A 23,000-nucleotide genomic window follows, 5' to 3' on the forward strand; every position below is an offset into this window, starting at 1 on the left:
TATTCAAAGTAAACAAGTGGTAAAATTGTAAAGCAGTATCCTATATTAAAAATATCATAGCAAAGAAAAAAATTGCCAGTCTACTCTACAAAGACATAATATACTAAAAATCAACCTTCTTTCTCCTCCTGCCCTTGATCCTAAAACAGTACCTATATATGCAAGGATGCTGTAAGCATGTGGATTATTTATTACTGGGTTTGGGGATTATTTTGTTGCTAAATAGGCTTGAGGGGGGCTATGTATTATCTATGAGATGTTTCCAAATGTTATTAAGGACACATCATTAGAAAAGAGATCAACTTTGTAGCTTAATGTTCTGCTTCCTTACAAAGAATTTTCCAATCAGAACCTGAAATAATACTATATAATTATATATAATAATACACACATATAAATATATATAAGTATATATAAATACATACACACAGGAACTATAACCACAATAGAAAAAATAAGATTTTAAAGAGAAGAAAGTATTAGCATCACCTCCAGGTAAAGAAATATGTGAGCTGGGATGGAAGGCCTTTATATGTAAAGCCAAGAATACTTATTTCCATATTGCAAAATGTGTCAAGCTTTGCAGAGATAATAGCACTGACCGAAAAATGTTAATTATGATAAATCTCCCAGAAACTCCCTGAACTAAAATCTCTCCCTCTACCTCAGGATGGTCTATAGAGCAGACCAAGGAGCTGGCTCCTGCCTTCCTGTCCTGTTCTCTAGCCTTTTCTGAATTCTCCCAGGTAAATTAGAAGATTTCCTTTTGGCATCCAGAAGGACCCAAAGTTACTACTAGAAGCTCCCTAAGGACACCCGCAGCCACAGTCTCGAATAACCAGCCAGAGATTCACCCGGAATCAGGCTTGAGAGCTCCATCACAACTATGGGGCCACCTAGTCTCTTGGCAATGCCACCTGGGCAGATACTCAAGTGTTGTACCCACACACAGAATCACCTGAGAAGGGCCGAGATTCTTTCTGCTCCACACTTTTCCAGCCTCCACATGGTTCTGAGCCAATTCCAGTCTTCCCACTAGCATGCTTGGTGAGCATGTGTTGAGTACAGGATAAAAGAGCAGTGCATAGAAAGAAAGGCTGGAGCAGTGTGTGCTATTGGTACTTGCCAGAACCCTTATTACTGAAACTTTGTCCCACACCTGTTCCTTCACAGCATAAAGAATTACATTGCTGGGGCACCTGGGTGGCTCAGTCTGTTAAGTGGCTGTCTTCCACTAAGGTCATGACCCTGGAGTCCTGGGATCAAGCCCACATCACATTGGACTCCCTGCTCAACAGGGAGTCTGCTTCTTCTCCCTCTGCCTGCTGCCCCCCTGCCTGTTCTCTCTCTCTCTCACTCTTTCTTTGCCAAATATATACATATATAAGTACATACATGCATACAATCTTTAAAAAAAAAAAAAAAGAAGGAATACATTGCTGAATTCCAAGCTGTGATCCTGAAGGATATGTTGTATATAAAGCTTATCTGAAAACAGGGAGAAAGGGAGATGGCCAATGTATAAAAACTACCTTTTATTAGAAATTTCTATTGTACTAAGGGCTCTGCATGTATTATCTCTAGAAGTTTCTATGGTCATTCCATTCTACAGAGGATGAAACTAAAGCTCAGAGACATTAAGTAACTTGCCCAAGATTACACAGCTGATAATATTTGAGTTAGGTTTGAATCCAGATTTTTAAGACCCCATTCTTTTAATCACTAAACCAAACCATACCGCTTAACTTTATAGATTAGGCAAATGTGGACAGTATCAAAAAGAACCCATTTATTGATTTAACAAGGAAGACTTTTTATCAAAATACATAACAAGCTTATCAATAGTGTTTGAAGGAAAACATCATGAAGGCATAAAGATGTTAATTTGTCTTTATATCATACACACACAAAAACATATACACTGTGGTTAAATTAATGGAACAATGCAAACACAGGAAGGCACGTGTAGGGCAGAAAGGCTGTATCATGTGATCAAATGATCTGATTCTGTGGTCATTAGGGTTTTCCTCCAGCCATATGACAAGAACGTACATGGTTAACCCCAGAGGCTACAAACAACAAGGTTGCTGCCTCCTTCTGTGGGTTAATCAAAGAATACTGCATACTAAGTGCAGTATAGTTTCCTGAATGGATCCTGGAACAGAAAAATGAATGGGACAACTAGTGAGACCTGAGTTTAGTTAAAAGTAATGTACCATTGGCAACTCCTCAGTTTTGACAAATGTCCCATGGTTATTTAAAATATTAACGTTAGGACAAACTGGGTGAAGGGAACACAGGAACATTACACTATCTTTAGAATTATTCTGTAAATCTAAAATTACTTCAAAATAAAAATTTCTGTTTGAAAGGTAAGTAAAATTTAGGGATCCCTGGGTGGCGCAGCGGTTTGGCGCCTGCCTTTGGCCCAGGGCGCGATCCTGGAGACCCGGGATCGAGTCCCGCGTCGGGCTCCCGGTGCATGGAGCCTGCCTGCTTCTCCCTCTGCCTGTGTCTCTGCCTCTCTCTCTCTCTCTCTCTGATGTGACTGTCATAAATAAATAAAAATTAAAAAAAAATTATAAAAAAACTCTAAAAAAAAAAAAAGAAAGGTAAGTAAAATTTAAATGTAAAAATAAGGGCAGCCCCGGTGGCGCAGCGGTTTAGCGCTGCCTGCAGCCCGGGGCGTGATCTGGAGACCCTGGATCGAGTCCCACGTCAGGCTCTCTGCATGGAGCCTGCTTCTCCCTCTGCCTGTGTCTCTGCCTCTCTCTCTCTCTCTGCATCTCTATGAATAAATAAATAAAATCTTTAAAAAAAATAAAAAATAAAAAAAATAAAATAAAACAAAATAAATGTAAAAATAAGAGAGCACAATGCTAGAGGCCAGGAAATCATGTTTTCTCATCATATCCAAACGGCAAAACCATGCGGGATAATTTTGCAAATTTTACTAATATGGTCACAGAGATGTAAAATTATTGACTGTATATTTAAATAGAGAGAAAGATGATTCTGATAGATTAGAAATATGCAGCAGTTAAGCCAAAATCTTGCTTTGTCTGAGTAATTCATTGGCGAGTTTACCCTCTTGCTAGTACTTTATTAGGAGAGAGTCTCTTTACTGGAGTATTAAAAGAATCTTCTACTAGACACAAAAGAAGACTTGAAGAAAATAGCAAAAGAATACCATGTCCTTGGTCAAAGACTTAACATCCTAAAATTCAATTCTCCCTATGTCAATCTGTAAACTTGACATGTTTCCAACAACAACAACAAAAAAATTAACTATTTTTGTGGGGGAACTGGATAAGCTGGTTTCAATATCCATAAGCAAGTAAAAATAGCCATGAAAATCTGGGGAGGACGGAGTATTAGGAGAGAGTGTGAGAACAAGCCAGATTTTAAAACACATTATAAAACTACAGTTTTAATTTTTTTTAAATTGAGCGTGGAGCCCAACATGGGATTTGAACTCAGAACTGAGATGAAGACCTGAGCGAGATCAAGAGTCAGACACTTGACTAACTGAGCCACCCAGGCACCCCTAAAGGTATAGTTTTAAAAACAAAATAGTACTAGTGCATGACAAGTCAAACTGATCAATGAAATAAAACAGAATGTTCAGGAAAAAAACCTGAATTCTTGAGGTAAGTTAATATATAACACTAACTTTTCAAAACATTAATGAAAAGATATACCATTCAATAAATGGTGTTGAGGTAAGCAGGTAGCCATGTGGAAAATATTGGTAAGGCTGGTCTTTTACCTTGTAACTCCCAACAAAAATAAATTTCCAGATGTATCAAATATGAATTCATAAGAAAATAGATGAGAACCTGGAAGGATTTTTAAAAATAACCTATTTTGGGAAAAGCCTCTGGTATAAAATAAAACCTTTAAGTCATAAAAGATAAAGACCTGGATATTTGACTACACAAAAATAAAAATTTTCTGCATAGGGTAGGGAGTGAGGGGTTAAAATAAAATACAAGCACCAAACTGGTAAATGTGTTTGTGATTCATATCTCAGAAAAAAGACTAGCATTTAATATGTAAAGATCTATAAGAAATCAATAAGAAAAAGAATAAAACCCAATAAAAAAGTGGACAAACAATATGAACATAAAGTTCACAGAATAAAATACAAACAGCTCTTTAAACTTGAGCCAAGATGTCCTACCAACAAGATATAAGTATACATTAAACTACACTAAGGCACTATTTCACCTTTCAAACTGGCAAAGATCCAGACATTTGACATCACACTGTGTGACCAAGGATGTGAAGAAACAGGCATTCTCAAACATGGCTGGCGCAAGTATAAATTGGTATGATTGTTATGGGAAGCAAGCAATATGATTTCAAACAAAACCACCAGTGCTCATACCTTCCTACATAACAATTCCAATTCTAGTTATTTACCCTCCAGGCACATTCTCACACTTGCAAAATCCCACAAATACAAAAATATTAATAGCCAGATTGTCATGGGTAGCAAAATATTAGAAATTACCTAAATACCCATCAATAGAGGACAGGTTAAACAAATGAGGTAATACCCATGTAATGGAATACTATGCCACAGATGCTCTATGGAGGCTGAGAGGGAAAGTCCTCTAGAATCTACTGAGTAAAAAAAGGAAACAATGAATGACACGCCATCACGGCGGCGGGGAGGGGGAGGTGGTTATACATGGATACAGGGGGACAGCTGGCTGAGGGTACAAATGTAGGAAGAGACTGGGGGACAGAATTTTGTAGGTTTTCTCTGTTGGCCTATTTTATAATGAACATTAATTCCATTTTAAATAAAGAAAATAAACAAAGTTAATTTTATAAGAAACTCAATCAAATGCCCTGTGACTACTCAAACTCATTTCTGAGAAGAAAGTGAAAACAAATAAAACCACCTGGTTCTTGAGGCCCCTCTCCCAGATCCTGAGCTGTCCCCACCCTCTCCCTAGGAAAACAATGTAGTGTTAAACCCTCAAAGCCTCCCAGCTCAGTTGTTAAGGTAATTGTGTTTACTCTTTTCCAAACAAAGTAATTTGAATCAGAAAAGTAAATGTGCTCAGTCTTCAAGCTCTTTGATGTCATCTTCCTCCTTGCTCCAGAGTGTGCGACACCGCCCACAGCACTGCTGCCCAGAGCGTGACACACAAATTCTATAAGCATTGCCATAGCTACACCATTTTGCTTGTGATAATGATGTAAAACAAATAAAACATAAAGAAAATCAAATTTGAAATAAAATAATAGGCCCGAAAAAACACAAGCTGTGGGGTTTTTTCTGCCCTTTGAACACCTGTGGGAGATTATGAAACTTCAGAGTATTTTTAAATTTCATAACAATTTTTAGTGTTGCAGAGTCCCAGAGACAGGACTATTTTCTTTCCTGAAAATAACATCTGATCAAGGCAAATGGTATGTTTGAAACATTAAGAGCCGGCATCAGTACCTCCTGAGCCTATCAGTTGCTTTCCCTCTAGATGACCCTTGTTAAACATCACACCAGCTCTAAATGCGATTTTAGGATTTTAGGTTTCTAAGACTCTGAAGCTGGTGGCTGTTTAGTCATGCAGGCTGGATCTATGCAGGCAAAAGACAGAGCAGTCCATGCTGTATTAGATGAACTACTCGAGCCATCCAAATAAAATCCTCTAGTCTATGAAACACCTACTGTCTCCTCCACCTCAAACCAGCCAGCCATCAGTCCACTCTGCTCACTTTGTAGAGTCCTGGGTCTACTAGCCTGGAGCTCCAGTTTCTTTTAACTGTTCCTTCTCTTTAGCACTCCTTTTTCCCCCTTTTCCTTGTAAAAACACATTTGAAGTTGGAAGGTATTTAAGAAAAAAAAATAGAAAAAGATTCAAAAGAAATCTGCTAGAATATTTTTTGCTCATTTAACACCCTAAGGTTAAGCTTCTCGAATGGCAATTAAATCCTTGGGTTTGCGTTTTTTTTTTTAATTCCTTTATGTACTTGCAATAAAAACATTCTTTAGACCTTAGAAATTCTAAATAAAACAAGAACAAAAGAGTGTTCCTTCTTTTCAGCTCTCCACCCAAATGTTACCATTGTAAATCAAGGTAAGAGAGTAAATTAGCTGCTGGCATTTAAATGTCTGCTGTCCCAAATATTTATTCATTTCCACTCCCCTAAATTTGTTTTATACAAAACAATGCTCATAAAAGCAATAAATATTCATTCTTTATCTACTAAAATTTTTAGATCAAAGTACTGTGCAGAACAAATCTTCAATAGCAAAAAAAGTAACATTGTTCAGCAGGAAGCCTTCAACTTCCCAATAGCAACCTGACCAAGTGTGGTTCTCATTTATCTCTAAGCGCTGCAGCACTAGGTATAGACATACTAATATGATTACAAATCCATATTTTCATATATACTTTGCAAATAGTGTTTCGCTTACCCTTAAAATGCACACTGTGTTAGCAGCCCTGCCCATTGTTGCACACACCACACCAAGTTATCTTTCTGTGTTTGCATGTTTGCTTCTCACTGCTAGAATGCAAACCCTAGGGAGGAGGTAAATCTCTTCTACCTCTGTTGCCTTAGAGCAGGTTATGCCTTCTGAGGGATGGCAGGGGAGTCCTGTCACAGTAGGGGTGACACGACCTCTTGAAGTCTTGAAAAATGTTCAAGCAGAGGGAAACCACATGACCAAAGGAAACTACATGTAGTTCAGAGTACCCGGAGCCTACAGTATCAACTTGGACCGTATGGCATAAGACTGTTGTGTGAGACAAGAAAGCCCCACGGAGAATCCACAGTGAAGGACATGGACTTCTTAGTCCCCTGTTGTAAGCAAACAAGGGTGTGTTCACTGCACATGTTTTCCTCTTGAAAATCTTTTTCTTTATTCATGTTAATTGGAAAAAATAAATTCCCTATTTCATTGTTAAGAAAAACCAAGTAGTAAAAAAAAAGTGCATAGAATAAAAAGCAAACGACTGTCTCATTTTAGTGTTTACCATAGACTTGGACTTTTCACTGAAGTGTGTTTTCAGCAAAAAAATATCATGATCAGATTTTGTACCCAAATATCACTTTGGGTATAAGGTAGTGGATGGGGTAACTGAAGGCAGAGAGACTCCCCAAGTGACTGGGGCAGTTCTTTCAGACAGAAGAGTCAACACAGGGGGCCGCATCGAGGGGTGGAGACAAGGGCACTTAGGTCTTCATCATTTGCAAGGGTGACTGAGAGGGAGGAGTCGAAAATAACACTTTGATTTCCGCTTCGATTAATGAGTTTGGAAATACAGAAGAAACAGGTTTGTGGGAGGGAAGCAGGAGTATAATCTTAGACCTGATGAGTTTGATGTGGCATGGGATAGCCAGCAAAGCATGTCCTGGATCTGGGGTTGAGGAGAGGGAAATGGAGTAAACTTTGTGTGGTGGTGAGATTGCTCAGGCAGAAACAGAGGAAGGCCTGTACTTAAGAAACAAGCAGAGATGGGGGCCTCTACAAGGAGATGGAGAAGGAGCAGACCTACAAGGGGAGAAAGGAGAGTACAGTCATAGTCAAGCAGGACAGAACGTCAAGATCAGCAGCGTTAATTGTGGTGGAGGGAACAAGTCATCTCACTCAAGTGAAAACAAGCTTTGTTCTTAGTGGTCATCAGGGAGCTTAACTGGAATGGGTTCAGCACATCACTTATATATATCATCAGAAAAGGACAGGAAGGAAATATAACACAATGTCAACAGTAATTATTTCTGGGCATTACGATTATGGGTGATTATTACTTCCTTCTGTTCCTAGAAAAGAGCTGAGGGGTCAAGGGAGGAAGAAGAAGATGCAATATTCCAAAAGGAAAACATTTAAAAATTATATGGATGAAATAAATTTATTTAACATGCTCAAACAAGAGGAGATATCAACATTATAGGGAATATGGCATAACGTAACATCGCTACAACTATTTGCTGTCGTGTGAAGGTGCCACAGAAAGCATAGTGGGAAACTCTTTGGTTCCCCCAGAGACCCCACAAAGCCAGCTCAGGAACCCATAGCAGTATATTTGCCAAACTTCAGCCATTTAAGTCCATGACTTTTACCAAATCCTTTTACCACCATCCTATTATTCAATAAACCTTGTATTTAAACCAACTCAAAAATAAATAAATAAACCAACTCACTTTTTAAATTTAAATGGATCCATTTATATCACAACAGTAAATGGAAAATCATTATCATAGTAAATGGAAGGTAACTGAAAAATAAGTATAATGAAAACAAAACCACTGCCAGTAAGTCTAGCAAGATGATTTCAACAACCCAAAGTTTCCAGCCTGAGGCCCGAACTCTGGTCAAAAGGAAGCCCTTACAAGCAAAAGAACTAGTTAAAAGCCTTACTCGTATTGTTTTAACTTGGATTTCTCCAGGAGCAAACTCTGTAATAAGAATTCAGTTGCAAGTGGTTTACTTCAAAAGGTGAGGGAAACATTAGAACATAAATAAGGGAGTTGGGAAGTGAGATAGAAAAGGGAAGAATGCCAATAAATGGTATGTTAATGGGACACCTAGGTGGCTCAGCGGTTGAACATCTGCCTTTGGCTCAGGGTGTGATCCGGGTCTGGGGAATCAAATCTCGAATCCGGCTCCCTGCGAGGATCCTGCTTCTCCCTTTGCCTATGTCTCTGCCTCTGTGTGTCTCTCATGAATAAATAAAATCTTATAAAATAAAACAAACATAAATGGTGTGTTACCAAACCAACAATCACCCTAGGCAACTGAAGCTTAATTCCTCTGGGGAAACTCTGGGAGCCAGTGCAGTAGACATCTCAGAATTAACCCACACAAAGTAGACATCTCAGAATTAACCCACACAAAGCATGAGAGAGCTGGGGTATTTATACACCAACCATTGTTGAAGGCTGATCCTGTAGACATAATTCCCTAGCAATCCTAGGCTACTTTGTGGGCATCACAGCAGGCCCTAGAGGAAAAAGACCTCAGGCAAAGGATACTAATGCTGCAGTTGCTTAGTCTGTCAGGAGTACACTGACTTGATAGAGGTAAAGAGATATTGGGGGGGTGGGGGGCAACAGAGGCTGCTAGACACTAGACTGAGATTGAAAGAGAATAGAAAATGAAATAGCTTTCTCATTATTTGAGTCAAGGGAATTTATTCTGGACCTGTCAATCACTCCAACACTCTGGGAAACTTTCAGATACCCTATAAGGCTTAAGGCAGCATAGGAGGGATAGAATCTAACCTAACAACTGTCCAAAGGAGGCTGGCGGAATGTCATCCAAACCTGGCCGCTGAAAAACAGATCTCCTAAAATATTTTAAAATTTAAATGTACTTTCCTCCCTGTCAATTAGAAATAGCCTCATCATATCTGCTTGCCCGATAGAACTATCAAAGATTCTTCTCTGTGGGAGAAAGCCATTAGAATGAAATTGACAACATGGACAAATAAGAATATGAATGGTCATTTTTAAAAGGAATTTTTACTCTTATAAAGGAACCATCAGAGTCCTCCAAGTAATAGCTTTCCTGATTCACTTAAAATATGATTTATGGGCAGCCCGGTTGGCTCAGCGGTTTAGCGCCGCCTTCAGCCCAGGGCATGATCCTGGAGACCCAGGATCAAGTCCCAGGTCAGGCTCCCTGCATGGAGCCTGTTTCTCCCTCTGCCTGTGTCTCTGCCTGTGTGTGTGTGTGTGTGTGTGTGTGTGTGTGTGTGTGTGTGTCATGAATAAATAAATAAAATCTTTAAAAAAATGATTCATTTACAAATATCAAACTGTCTACCCACCCATAGCTCACAACTCTTATAATGGATAAAGTATACAGGTACTGTGTGCTACCAAACTGTGTGTAGGCATTTTTTTTAGATATTCTTTCATTTAACAAATATTTATTGGACTATATACGAGAAACTATTCTAGGTGCATTGAGGTATAGAAGTGAAGGAAAACACAAAAATCCCTTCCCTTCAAGGAACTACTTTCTAGTGGGGAAGATAACCAATAAATAAATAATAGGTATGGGATGTCAACTGGCAAAGTGTTGACAATTAAAGCAGGAAAGGAGGACAGGGAGTACCAATTGCTGCAGTGGGGTTTTCATTTTAAAGATGGTGATCAGAGAAGACCTACTAACAAGGAACATTTGGAAAGACCCAGAGAAAGTGAGGGAATAAGCCATGCAAAGAATTAGAGAAAGATTACTACAGTGAGAGTAAATAGCCTACGTAAAGATCCTGGGGACAGAAACATGCCTGAGAGCTGAGAAACAGCAAGGAAAGTGGTGAGGCTGATGCAGAGCAAGCAAAGGGAAAATCAGGAGTGAGACCAGAAAGTCAGGGGTGAGTGTAGGTCATATAACATCATGTAGGCTATTGTGAAATGGCAAACTACTAGAGCATTCTGAACAGAAGACAGACTTGAACTGACTTAGATTTAAGGGGATCACTCTACTCCGGCAGCTTTGCAGCAATAGGCAGTTGCCTCGAAGGCAGAAATAGAGGGACCAGTTAGGAGAGTATTGCTAAAATCCAGATGAATAATAATGGCAGCTTGAACAGGGTTGGTGAGTAGTTGGCACAAAGGATTTGTAAATAGATAAGATATGGGGAGTAAGAGTGGCAGAAGACGAGACCTCCCAATTCCTGAGATAGAGAACATTACAGAGAAGCAGACTTGGGGGAAGATCAGAAGTTGGATTTTCAACATGTTAAGTTTCAGATAACTACTAGTTACCCAAATGGAAAGGTCTGCAAGCAGTAGGATATGCAAGTCTGTACATAAGGAGCTCGGTCTAGGGTAGAGATAGAACTCTGGGAGTGGTTAGCACCTAGATTATATTTAAGGGCATTGAGACCGACTGAGGTCATCAGCAGAACAAACAGAAGAGAAGGGCTAAGAGGATGAGGCACAGGAGCATTCCACCAACCAGAAGTTAGGGTGAGGATGGGGAACACGCAAAGGTGACTGAGGGGTAGTCCAGGAGGCCAGGAAAGAACCAAAAGTTGATGACATCCTGGAAGCAAGTGAAGAAAGTGTTTGAAGAAAGAGTAATGAACTGTGACAAATGCTGATGATGGGTCAAGTAAAGAGACTGGGAAATGACTAGATTTAGCAGTTTGAGTGGAGAGCTGGGATCAAAAGCATGTCCAGAGTATTCAAGAAAAGAGAAGAAGAATGTATTTATATCTGCTACCTTCTTCGTGTTGGTGATTTTTAGCATTATTTGGAACCTAATGAGATATATGATTTTTTTTTTTTAAAAGAGTTTATTTATCTATTTGAGAGACAGCACATGCGCACTAGTGGTGGGGAGGGACAATGGGAGAGAGAGAAGCAGAAGCTTCATGGACTAAGCCACCCAGGCACAACCTCTGATTTTTTCCCCTGACAAAATAACATAATTGAATATTAGTTCTATTTAATTGATTAGCTGATTAACTCAGGTAAAAAAAAAAAAAGTTTTTTTCTTTTGTCTAAGATATGTAATGACTGTTTACTTTCTGCTTTACTTTTTACCTGAACAAAATATTGGCTACAAACTATATGTGTAGTATATATGAATATTTTGCATCTGTAGTCTCTGCAGTGTAGTGACTTGTAGTACATAAGTCAGTAATTTTCTTCTCCTCTCTTTTTCCTCTGGTGAGGCACCAATGATCTGGAAGATGGGGAGATAGTAGAAGAAAAAAAGAAGCCAGCAACTCTTCTGATTTATTTCCAACCTGATGATGGAGTCGGTTCCATTTAAATCCAGTTATCCACATAATGAACATAAAGTCACATTCATCAGTGTTCTCAGTGAGGGTGGCAGTATAACTACTGACTCATGTGCAATGTGAACTGAGTTACCAAAATAAAAAGAGAAGAAGTCCTCTTTCCCTTTAAATTAAATCTTGTGTCATGTTGATCTGAATACAACCCTGTGTTTATAACTATATAAATTAGTTGTAATGTCTGCAGTACCATTTTTATTTGATTGTAAATTCCTCTTTCATCTTATTGAGACTAGAAGAAATTGAGAAAGTGGGATATCACTTGCCCTCCTACATAACCAGAAAGGAGGGCAGATTTATCCAAAGGAGCATAGTCTTAGGCTAGAAATAGAATTATTGTTGCTTTATTTCTTTTTTTGTCTCCTTTTTTTCCCCTTTCAGTAAAAAGGAAACAGAAAAGAGACAGTACAGCTGAAAAAAGAGTTATTTCCATGAAATGTTTCTCCATAGTGCTGGGAACCCTAAGATAACAGTCTTGTATTCAAATGTGAGAGGCAGAAAATGTAATTTACTTGAAGCATTACTTAAAACAGAATAGGTTTTTTTAATCAACCATAGTAAGTGGAATACTCACAGTATCTATAATGTACAATGTCCATTTGATTTTCAACCTTCTTTTTTCACTTTTAGTAATCAAAAAATAGGTACAATGACAACGATTATCATTTAAAATCATTTTTGCTGTCACTGTTGTTGGACTTATGAATATAATTAATACAATATATATGAATATAATTAATATAAAGGAGCATTAGCTCCTGCCTAGAAAACAAGCAAATAAATAAATACCACCTGGTTTACAAGTGAAGTAGAGAGACGAAAAAAAAAAAAGTTAAGTAAACTTCCTCCCCTGCTTCTTTTTCTCAGATTATAATTGAACTTTTATTATTGTTCTCTGTCCAACTGGCCTTCTCATAGAAAGGAATCTTTTTCATTATCTTACTTTTCAGCTCACTTATTATTTCTTACCTACATAGCCACTATGCAAAGGTGTTTCGAACCTGGGTGAGTCTTTCTAGTGACCAATTCACCACCTAGGGCACCAAATCATCTTTCTTATCAGTTCTTAATTCTCTTCATTTTCAGGGGTCAAACTATGAAATTCTCATAGCTCACCAGTGGAAACAGTTTATCAAGTGATTTCACACCCCACATGCTGCAGGGGCCATGAAGAAAGGGGGACAGATGAAAGGCATCAAGGAGCAAGACAGCGGCTCAGAAGTGTTTTGCAGTCCGTACTTGGAGTAAATTCTGAATGTTGTTTTCACATTACTGTTTTTATTTCCCTCACAGCATGCAATGTCTTTCTGGACTACCAGGATAGCAATCCAAGAAGTTCTGACACTTAGCTAAGACGGCTGTCTGATCTGAACCACACTACAATGCATTCCACAGTCCTCTTTTGGACAATTCTGACCTGTTTATTGATCAGATTGTTCTGGCATGGGCCTTTGTACCCATATTTAAGTTGATTAAATTTTCCACTTCCTGGAAGTCCAGGTTTATCTTCATGTTAGAGACAGAGAGACAGAGAAAAGACAAGAACGTCAACTATTTCACAATAAGGGGAAAAAACATCAGACTACATCCCGTCTGTATTTTTTAACACTTCCCATAAGAGAAATTCAGGAAATGCTTTTTTTTTTTTTTTTTTTACATTGAGTACAATTTTGTGCTACAGGCAGAAGACCCTCCTGTTTGCTGTGTTCAGCTGTATGTATGCAGTGGAGTAGATCACACAGAGCCCAGAGGAATGCTAAAAGCCCAGGAGGCATGTCCTGGAGGCATGCACAAATCCACTATGTTGCTCTCCTGCGTTTCTACACCCACCAAAGATCCTCACATTCCCAAGTCTCTGGGACACAGCTGTCTCTGGAAATCACCCATCACTTCCTTCTCAGTTTACCCCCTGTGGCTCCTCCCCCAAAACATCCGTATCTGTAGCAACCAAGACCTCTTCTGAGGTTCATTGAGACCACAGACATCATTTCATCTATTACAATGAAAAACAATTTACAATACAAATATTTCATTGAATTTACTTGGCTAGTGCTCCAATTTAGCATTTTATTTTTATTTTTTAAAGATTTTTATTTATTTATTCATAGAGACACAGAGAGAGAGAGAGAGAGAGAGGCAGAGACACAGGCAGAGGGAGAAGCAGGCTCCATGTAGGGAGCCTGGTGTGGGACTCGATCCCGGGCCTCCAGGATCACACCTCAGGCTGCAGTCGGCGCTAAACCGCTGCGCCACAGGGGCTGCCCCAATTCAGCATTTTAGTAGCCAACGCAATACTATGAGTCCCATTTTTGCCTTTCCTATAAAGTACACTATTAGCACATTTTCTGAAAAGGCATATTTCAATTTGACAAGTTTATCAGATGGAAAAATTAAATCACAGAAACTTTAAGAGACATATCCAAAGCAGCCCATAAGAAAAGAGCAATCCACAGCATATGGCATTGCACCAAAAGTTAGCTTAAAAAGTTGCTTCAAAAGAAGTTCATTCTCTAGAAGAACTTCCAGGGTAACTGAAATGTTCTGTATTTTAATCAGAGTGATTGTTTCACAAATATATGTCTCTATCAAAACTTATAATAAAGATGTTTCTATAAAGTACTTACAAGTAGCACTCAGTACAGTGTTCTTTTAGTGAATGGAAGTGATAACTCATTCTGCAATGCATGTAGTGAAATGTTTTTAAAAATCATTGAATTGTACACTTAGGACCTGTGCATTTCACTGTTTAAACTTTGCCTCATAAGTAAAAAAGCCTTTTTTAAAAAAGAAATTTTTAAAGATTAATTCATTTTAGAGAAAGAGCACACATGAATGTTGGGGGGAGGGGACAAGGAAGAGAGGGTGAGAGAGAGTCTTAAGCAGACTCTGTGCTGAGCACAGAGCCTGATGTGGGGCTCACTCTTATGACCCTGAGATCACAACCCTGAAATCACCACCTGAATGGAAACCAAGAGTTGGATGCTTAATCAACTGTGCCACCCAGGCCCCCCTTCCAGGGCCCTCCCTTTTTTAATTGCTATAAATGGTCAGAGCCTCTTTGCATTAACTTCTGGTTGCCCACAATTTCATTTGGCCCTAAAATTGTATCTGCAGTGATGCACTGGCTCCCACACTGCCACTGATGCCTGATTCTCTTCTTTTCCTTGGAGATTTATGAATTTCTTTTGATTGTTGCTGTTATTATTGTCAAAATGTCCTAGTACCAGCTCTTTTATTTTTTAAATCTTTTTTACATATTACATTGACATTTTTTATCTTCTACCTTTAATGTTAATTCATTGCATATAAATGTTTTTAAAAGCACAAAGATGAAACTAAAAACCACCCAAGGCTCCACTACTCAGGGAAAACTACTGTCAGCATTTTAGTGTCAAATAGATACTGAGTGACCACTTTGTGGCAAGAGTTGTTCTAGGTACTGGGTAAACTGTAGTAAACAAGACAGTGCCCTTGCCCTCATAGGGTTTACATGCTAATACATGCTATGAAGAATAGGATTTTGTTTGTTTGTTTGTTTAATGAGGCAGAATTGTACTTGCTCTTTTATAATCTGCTTTTTCCACTTAACACAGCACTAATATCTTTTCTTGCAGCAAATAAAAATAATTATATGACATCATTTTCATATCTACATAGTGTTCCACTGTATGGCTTTTTAGAATGTACTTAACAAATCCCCTAGTTCAAATGACCACAACTTTCACCTCTATGAACATCTTATTGACAGTCTTTTGAATATATATATTTTTTTATTTATTTATGATAGAGAGAGAGAGAGAGAGAGAGGCAGAGACACAGGCAGAGGGAGAAGCAGGCTCCATGCACCAGGAGCCCGACGTGGGATTCGATCCCGGGTCTCCAGGATCGCGCCCTGGGCCAAAGGCAGGCGCCAAACCGCTGCGCCACCCAAGGATCCCTCTTTTGAATAAAATTTTAGTGATCTCTTGCTCGCAATATAATGTTTCTTTACTGCATCAGGGTTTCAATTTCTTTTTTTTTTTTTAAGATTTTATTTATTTATTCATGAGAGACACAGAGAGAGAGGCAGAGACACAGGCAGAGGGAGAAGTAGGCTCCATGCAGGGAGCCCGACATGGGACTCAATTCCGGGTCTCCAGATCACACCCTGGGCTGAAGGAGGCGCTAAACCGCTGAGCCACCCAGGCCACCCAGGGTTTCAATTTCTGAAAGGGGTGAAATGATTTTGCAACTGTAAAGTATCTGCCTAAGCCTACGATTAATGCCTTATTAAGGTATTGTGGTTGAAAACTCCAGCCAGAAGACAGAGATTTACTACCTGACCCATGCGTGGCTGAAAGCAGTTGGGGAAGTATAGCTGAAAATGAAGTCTGGGGTGGGAGTGAGAGTGCTCCCTGCTATCTATCTCCTGAGAAATGAGAAGCCTATGATCTTAGGTGACTTGTAGGGAACTTTGAGCTTAGCAGTTTGGCCAGCGGGGAGAACGTCAGTCAAAAAGATATGCTTCAGGAAATCTCAACTTCTATATTTCCTAAAGCTCAATGGTAAATCCACTATTTAGAATGTGAAAACATACTTGAAGTAACAATTCAACAACATACTTGATCCACAACTATTTGTTGAGCTCCTATTATGTACAAAGCACTACTCTAATGTTCTTAGAGTCATGATTACAATCTCAAGCTAGTTCAGACTTATTTCACTCTCCAATAAAGTTGAAAATCTGTATTTGCCATGAAAAATAGTATATAACAACAAACTGTTATAATACTCTGATACATTTCTCATCATCTACTGTTTTAAGGGAATGGTGCAAGGTAGGGGCTACCAAGATGAATCAGATAAACTCTTGCCATTAAAGAGTTGACCAAACACAGCTAAACTAATACAGTAGACTCTAGCCACATGTGCTGCTGAGCCCTCAAAATGTGGCTCCTCTGAACTGACAGTGCTCTAAGTAAACAACACACCAAATTTCAAAAAGCTAATATAAAGAATATAAAATCTTTCATTAATAAGTTTTTATAATGATTACATGTTAAAGGGTAATATGTCAGATATTTGGATTAAATAAAATATATTATTAAAATTACTTTAACCTCTCTCTTACTAGCTTCTTTTTTTTTTTTTAAGACTTTACTTATTCATGAGAGACACAGAGAGAGAGGCAGAGATATAGACAGAGGGAGAAGCAGGCTCCTTGCAGGGAACCCAATGTGGGACTTGATCCCAGGGATCACGCCCTGAGCCGAAGCTAGATGCTCAACCACTGAGCCACTGAGCCACCAGGCATTCCTCTTTCTAGCTTCTTAATGTAAAACAACCCATGTGACTTACATTATATTTCTATTGGCAGTGCTGATCCACACAACTATAGTTACTACCTATTCAGTGTTTATACTATGCACCAGGTAATTTTATATAAAATATACATAATCTTCCATAAAGGAAGCATTACAGATAAGGAAACCAAGGGTTCAAAAGCAGTATTAATTCATGATTTGACATGTATCCGGTATATTTTCTGTGCACCAAGGACTGTTTAGGTAGTGGGGACATAAGAAAACAAAGTCCCTACTCTCATGGAATTTACGTTCTAGTGGGAGAGGAAGGTAGAAAATAAGTAAGTATAAAAAACATGTCAGAAAAAAAAAAAACATGTCAGGAAATAACAGGTGAAAAATGATGAAACTGTAAAAGAAAAGATAGGGCCCAGAATTGGGGTGAGGGGACAGTAAGGAGTCATCATCTGAGCAGAAGCATGAAGAATGAGTCCTGTGAATATCTACCTAGCCAGGATTTCTGGGCAGAGTCAACAACAAATAAGGGCTGAGGAGTGTGTTTGTGTTTGTGTGCGTGTACACACACACATGCATGTACACTTTGCACACTGGAGGAACAAACAGCAGGAGAGACAGGTGTTGGAGAGCAGTAAGCAGGAGGAGCAGGAGAGGAAGCCAGGAGCCAGTCCGCAGAGCAACTGGGAAGACTCCTCCTCACACTATGAACTGTTTGGGGATGACTTTGACTGCTTTATGATGCATGGACTGCTGCGGGGTGTGCATGGAACCCAGCAAGAGGGGAAGCCAGAGACCAGCTGGAGGCTACTGAAGTAGTACAAGAGAGATCTTCCAGGGTCTATGTGACTCAGCCACTGGAGATTTGCTGTTCCTGCAATACAAAGTAAAATAATCTAAAAATTATTCAGAGAATTTGAACAGCAAAGGTCAAATGGCTGGATAATTCAAGCCTCAAAATATATTTGGGAGTCTGTACAGTTATCTGAACTGGCAGTCAAAAATCATTGTCCAACTTCACAGCATAGTAATTTATCTCTGTCCCTTGCTTTCTGCCAATTTAACCTAAGGGAAGTGGATTTGAAAACTATAATTGGCAGAGTGGGATTGTAGGACCTTTAAATCAAATTCAGATCAGGCAAATTAGCCTCATTTTTGCCAGAGAAAAGTGCTCAGTTGCGCCAGATGACAATTTTGTAGCCTAAACTATTTGCATTGGCTCTGCCTACCTTCTGAATTGCTAATTCTCAGTTTAAGCACAGCTGCACATGCAAGACAGAGTTAAGAACTAGAAGCTGTGTCTTGGATAAGTGTATACATTAGCCTGGATAACTCCACTCTGTGAGTCTGTTTTTACAAACAGAAGTACTTAAAAAAAAAAAAAAAAAAAAAAGAGGATCCTGAAGATCAAATGTTATATAGACCAAAATCCCTTCTCCTCTGGGAGGTAAGTGAAGGTTTAACGTAGATACCCAGTTTCAAATGGAAACAAATACAGATCAATCACAAGGACTCCTAAAAGTCCTATCATGATTAAAAGGATGCTCCATCTTGAACCTCCAGGTTGGTATATTTACTTTGATGGAAATCATTGGAAAATTGTTCAACATGCTTCACTGTGCCTGGGTAGATGTGCTTTCTGGGCACTGGTTGCAGTTCCCGTCAGTCAGGCACTTTCCTGGAACACTAAAATGTATAGATTACACTCAATCAAAGAGAGATTGCCACCACTGTCGCCGAAATTTACACAAATATGCACTGTAACTGAATAAACAACGAAACTAACGACCTTGTTCTGCATTAATCTCCAGATTGCTCTGTTGGTACTGCCCTTGCCTTTGGGCAAGGGAATATAAAAAACAGTGAAAGGGAATAAAGGAGAAAGGAGAGAAAATGAGTGGGAAATATCAGAGAGGGAGACAGAACATGAGAGACTCCTAACTCTGGGAAACGAACAAGGGGTGGTGGAAAGGGGAGGCAGGCCGATGGGGGTTGGGGGGGGATGAGGTGACTGGGTGATGGGCACTGAGGAGGGCACTTGATGGGATGAGCACTGGATGTTATTCTAGATGTTGGCAAATTGAACTCCAATAAAAAAAAAAATACAAAAAAAAAAAAAAAAAGAAGAAGAAGGTTGTGGCTTTGGCTTCTCACTTCAGACCAGGGATTAGACTCTGGCTCAATGCTGACAGAACCCAAGGTCCTGCCTGTTCAGTCCAGGAGGCCTGAAAAACTACAGGGGCCTCCATCTTAAGAACTTCATTTATCTCAATTCAAGACAGACCTCATAATCATACCTACTGAAGAAACAGATTAATAAAAGTAAGAAAAATCCTTTAACCGTGTCTCCCCATTCAGAGAGTTTATTTTCTCGAAGGTTTTCCTTGAGTATTTTCAGGCCCTCACAAGACAAAAATCCTCAGTGTCTTGGTCTATGTTCTCTCTCCAGGCAAAAATAAATTTTAACGTGGCTGCATCTATAAAGAAGGGTGAAAGGAAGGACTGAAGTTGACAGTGAACTTGATCAGCATTCACTTCTAATCTGGGATATTTGGGGAAAGAAAAATTAGAACTAGAAGGTGTCTCCTAAGTGTCCCATTGCTACAGAGTCCCTACAACAGCATTTGCAAACTCTGAGTGCTGCTACCAGCAGGAGGCAGCCAAAAGAGATGGAACTCCTCAGAAGGACTCTACCTGGGCAGCCTTGGGCCACAGTAAAAGAAGACTGGAACCAGAACCCTGGAAACCTCCCCCTACTCCTGCTTTTACCACTTCATACACAGGTATCACTGGAAACCTTATCTTGGGAGGTGGAGCCCAGGAAATGACCCCATTGGAGGAGTCACCTTAAGTTAGGAAGGATCATGCATGAAGCACACTCAGCTAAATGTCCTAAGTGCTACACAGGTGGCAGCTCCGTCACTTCACACCCAGCCTGAACCATAACCTTTATTGCCTTGTAAACTTGAGATGCCTCAGTCTGAGATATGTAATCACATTCTATTCTGAAACATACATTCTGATGGTATTTACACAGTCCCAAGAAACATCTCTTTACACACTTTTCTAGTCACCTCCTCCCCGTGTACTTAAAGCTGTTGTTAAGTATTTTATCTATCTCATAGGCCATCATACTACTAAGGTCGTTCTCAGAGTTATTACAAGCTGTGTCAACTGCCTCACAAAATAATATTCTGCTTTCGGTGTCATTTGTCTATATCAATTTATCTGTTCATTAAGAGGTAACAAATACTAAGATGATTTTGGTGCTTTTGTAACACAACTGTTGCAGATGTGGAGATGGTCAAAGCATGGGTGTGTATATGAAACCATTCCCATTTACTTCTGTGGTAGAGATTCCTAGTGCCTTAGTCTGATTTTGCAATTTACAGGTCTCCTGAAGAATCATCTTTGCTTCATGAACTACTAATACATTAGTATACACCTTCACATGCATTATCTCACTGAATGCTTACAACAATCTTATCGAGTAGGCCGTTATTACAGCCATTCTGCAGAGAGGAAACTGAGTCTGGGAGAAGTTAAATGCCTTGCCTGAGGTGAGAGCATGACAGGAGTGACACAGCCCACCTCAGACCCAGGATTTCCGACTCTGCATTACAGTATTTCAAAGCAGTTTCTTCATACCAGTTACTTCTGAAACAACAGAATACTGCTCAAGAAATATATTCCAAAGGGGGCCTTGTGGTTTCCTAAACTATAAAGACAAACTTTCTAGCTAGTCTCCTGTAGGAAAAGATCTCAGAACTCTGTCAATAAGAGGATTATAAACCAGAGACACCAGACAGTGAATGCTTTTATTAAAAACAAAACAAAACAAAAAACAATACTAACATCGGTTTTGCAGGATCTAACTTCTGTGGGAGAAAACTATGTAGTGCACCATATCGTGTGTAGCAAAAGAAGCACTACGTACAATGAACACACACGCGTGTGTCCACGTTCTCCTCCCAAATGTGCTACAAAAGAAAGTGAGAAGCATAGTAAAATAAGACAATATTTATGGCTCCAGAAATTCGGCTTCCCATAACAGCAATTATGAACAAGATATTTTCCCTAATAAAATTAACTGCAAGACAAAAATCTGGAGGAACTAAGTGCTTCCCTATGTCGTCTTTATTTTATTCCATGTGCTCGAGAATGGTTGTGGGGAAAGAAAGGCAGAGGAGAGTAAAAAAAGAGCAGAAGGAGAAAGAGAGTCATAGCGAGACGGCCTCTGCTAAGGGGTTGGTTTTGCTTTAGAAACTGGAATGTGTCCAGGCTTGATTTTTTATTTTCAATTCACATTTCAGATCCAGCTCCCCAAACTCTTTGATCTTTCTCCCTGTCTCCTTACCCGGAAGAGAACCCTTGGCCTTCTCAGCTGGGAGCTGGGAGCACACGTGGAAAGCCTGGCTCGGATCCATATTCTTGCCAAATTTAGTCACACAAAGGGGCCTGCGAGGGAAAAAAGAAAGGATGAAAGCTGCAGCCGCCACGACTTCAAAGGCCATGCCGCCGAGCCGGGCCCTGCGCAGGCGCCGCCCTCCGAGGATATAAGGCGCGGCTCGCGCGCGCGGGGCAGCCTCTCCGCGCCGGGCCCCGCGCGTCCCCGGCCGGGGGAGCGCGTGGACGGGACCGGGCTGCGGAGGGAGGGGCCGCCCAGCCCCTGCTAGTCCGGTCGCCCGGCCCGAGGCCCGTCCCCACGCCGAGTCAGGGCGCCGGAGAAAAGTTTTCAGACAGGAGGGAAAGGAATTTTACGTGCAGCCCACCGCCAGGCAGGCCGTCCGCTGGTCTGCAGGTTTACTCCGGGTCGCACATCCATTCCACTCCATTCCAGACGTAGCCCCGGGTCCCGGGGGGGGGGGGGGGTTGACAGGGGTTCCCGTTGCGTCCCAGCCCTGAAGGCGCGTGGCGGGGGCCCCCCTCCGAACCCGCCGCCCCATGTCCCCCGGTTCCCGAGCGGAGTCACCCCGACTTGACTCCGGTCGTTCCGGGCGGCCCCGGGGTGGGGAGCCATCGCTTCCCGGGGGACAGAGGGCCGGCTGGTGCTAGACGGGGTGGGGCCCCCCTTCGCGGGCCTCGGGAGGACGCAGCTCCCCGGACGGGCGCGCCGCGGGCGCCGAGCTTGGCCCGCGTCCGCACGAGCGCGGGAGGAGCGGCGGGAGGGCCGGGCGGGGTGCCGAGCTGCGGGGTGCAGAGCTGCGGGGGCCCTCGGGCGCGGGCCTCGCCGACGCCGGGAGCCTGCACGCGGCCGAATCTGCGAGCCACATTTCCGCGGGGCTACGGATCGTTGCCGCGGCGAGGGAGGGGGGTGCGGCGGCCTTAGGAGGAGACCCCAAGAGGCGGAAGAACCCCTGGGACACACACGGCCCTTCAGCTCGCCCCCCTCCCCGCCCCCCTTCTCCTTTCCGCGGAGTCCCCTAAACTGGAGCGCCCCAAGCACTCGGTCTCCCGGCGAAGGCCGGGGCGGGGAAACCGAGGGCGCCGGAGTCCCGTCCGTCTCTGCAATCCCAGTATTCGTTTTTCTAGTTCTTCATCGTCCTTGCTCCTCGAGCGTCCTCGAGCATCCGCTTGCGTTAGGCCCCCGCCACCTCCTTCCTTTGGGATCCCACCAAAGTTGTAGCTGGGGGAGAGAGTCCAGGCCACACAAAGGGGAAAACCCGGAGTCTGGGCGGGAGGTGAGGACCGAGGGGGCGGAGAGCGCTCCGGAGGGCACCGCGCGTTTCTCTCCTCCCTGTAATTAAGGACTCACTACGGAGTGTGTGTAGCCGCGTCGACTTGGCAGCAAAATCGCCGGGGGGGGGGGGGTAGGGGTCTCTCCGTGGCGGGGGGGGGCATCCTCCCAGTTCCCCGGCCCTGCGGACCTCGGGGCCCGTCTCCGCTCCCACCCACCTCCACCCCCCACCCCCCACCCCCCGGTTCC

At 41.4% G+C, this 23,000-nt stretch overlaps 1 protein-coding gene across 14 annotated transcripts in view; it reads right to left on the minus strand.

Annotated features, from left to right (window-relative positions):
* LOC100687917 (eukaryotic translation initiation factor 1-like) overlaps positions 1-23,000 on the minus strand; it is a 140,979-nt gene that overhangs the window by 112,131 nt on the left and 5,848 nt on the right. For all 14 annotated transcript variants that reach the window (XR_005382705.1, XR_005382704.1, XR_005382702.1 and 11 more), the window contains exon 2: positions 21,432-21,532. The gene's annotated coding sequence lies outside the window, so the exon portion shown is untranslated. The remainder of the gene's footprint in view (positions 1-21,431; positions 21,533-23,000) is intronic.

The sequence above is a fragment of the Canis lupus genome, chromosome 32 (assembly GCF_011100685.1).
Source record: "Canis lupus familiaris isolate Mischka breed German Shepherd chromosome 32, alternate assembly UU_Cfam_GSD_1.0, whole genome shotgun sequence".
NCBI lineage: Eukaryota > Metazoa > Chordata > Mammalia > Carnivora > Canidae > Canis > Canis lupus.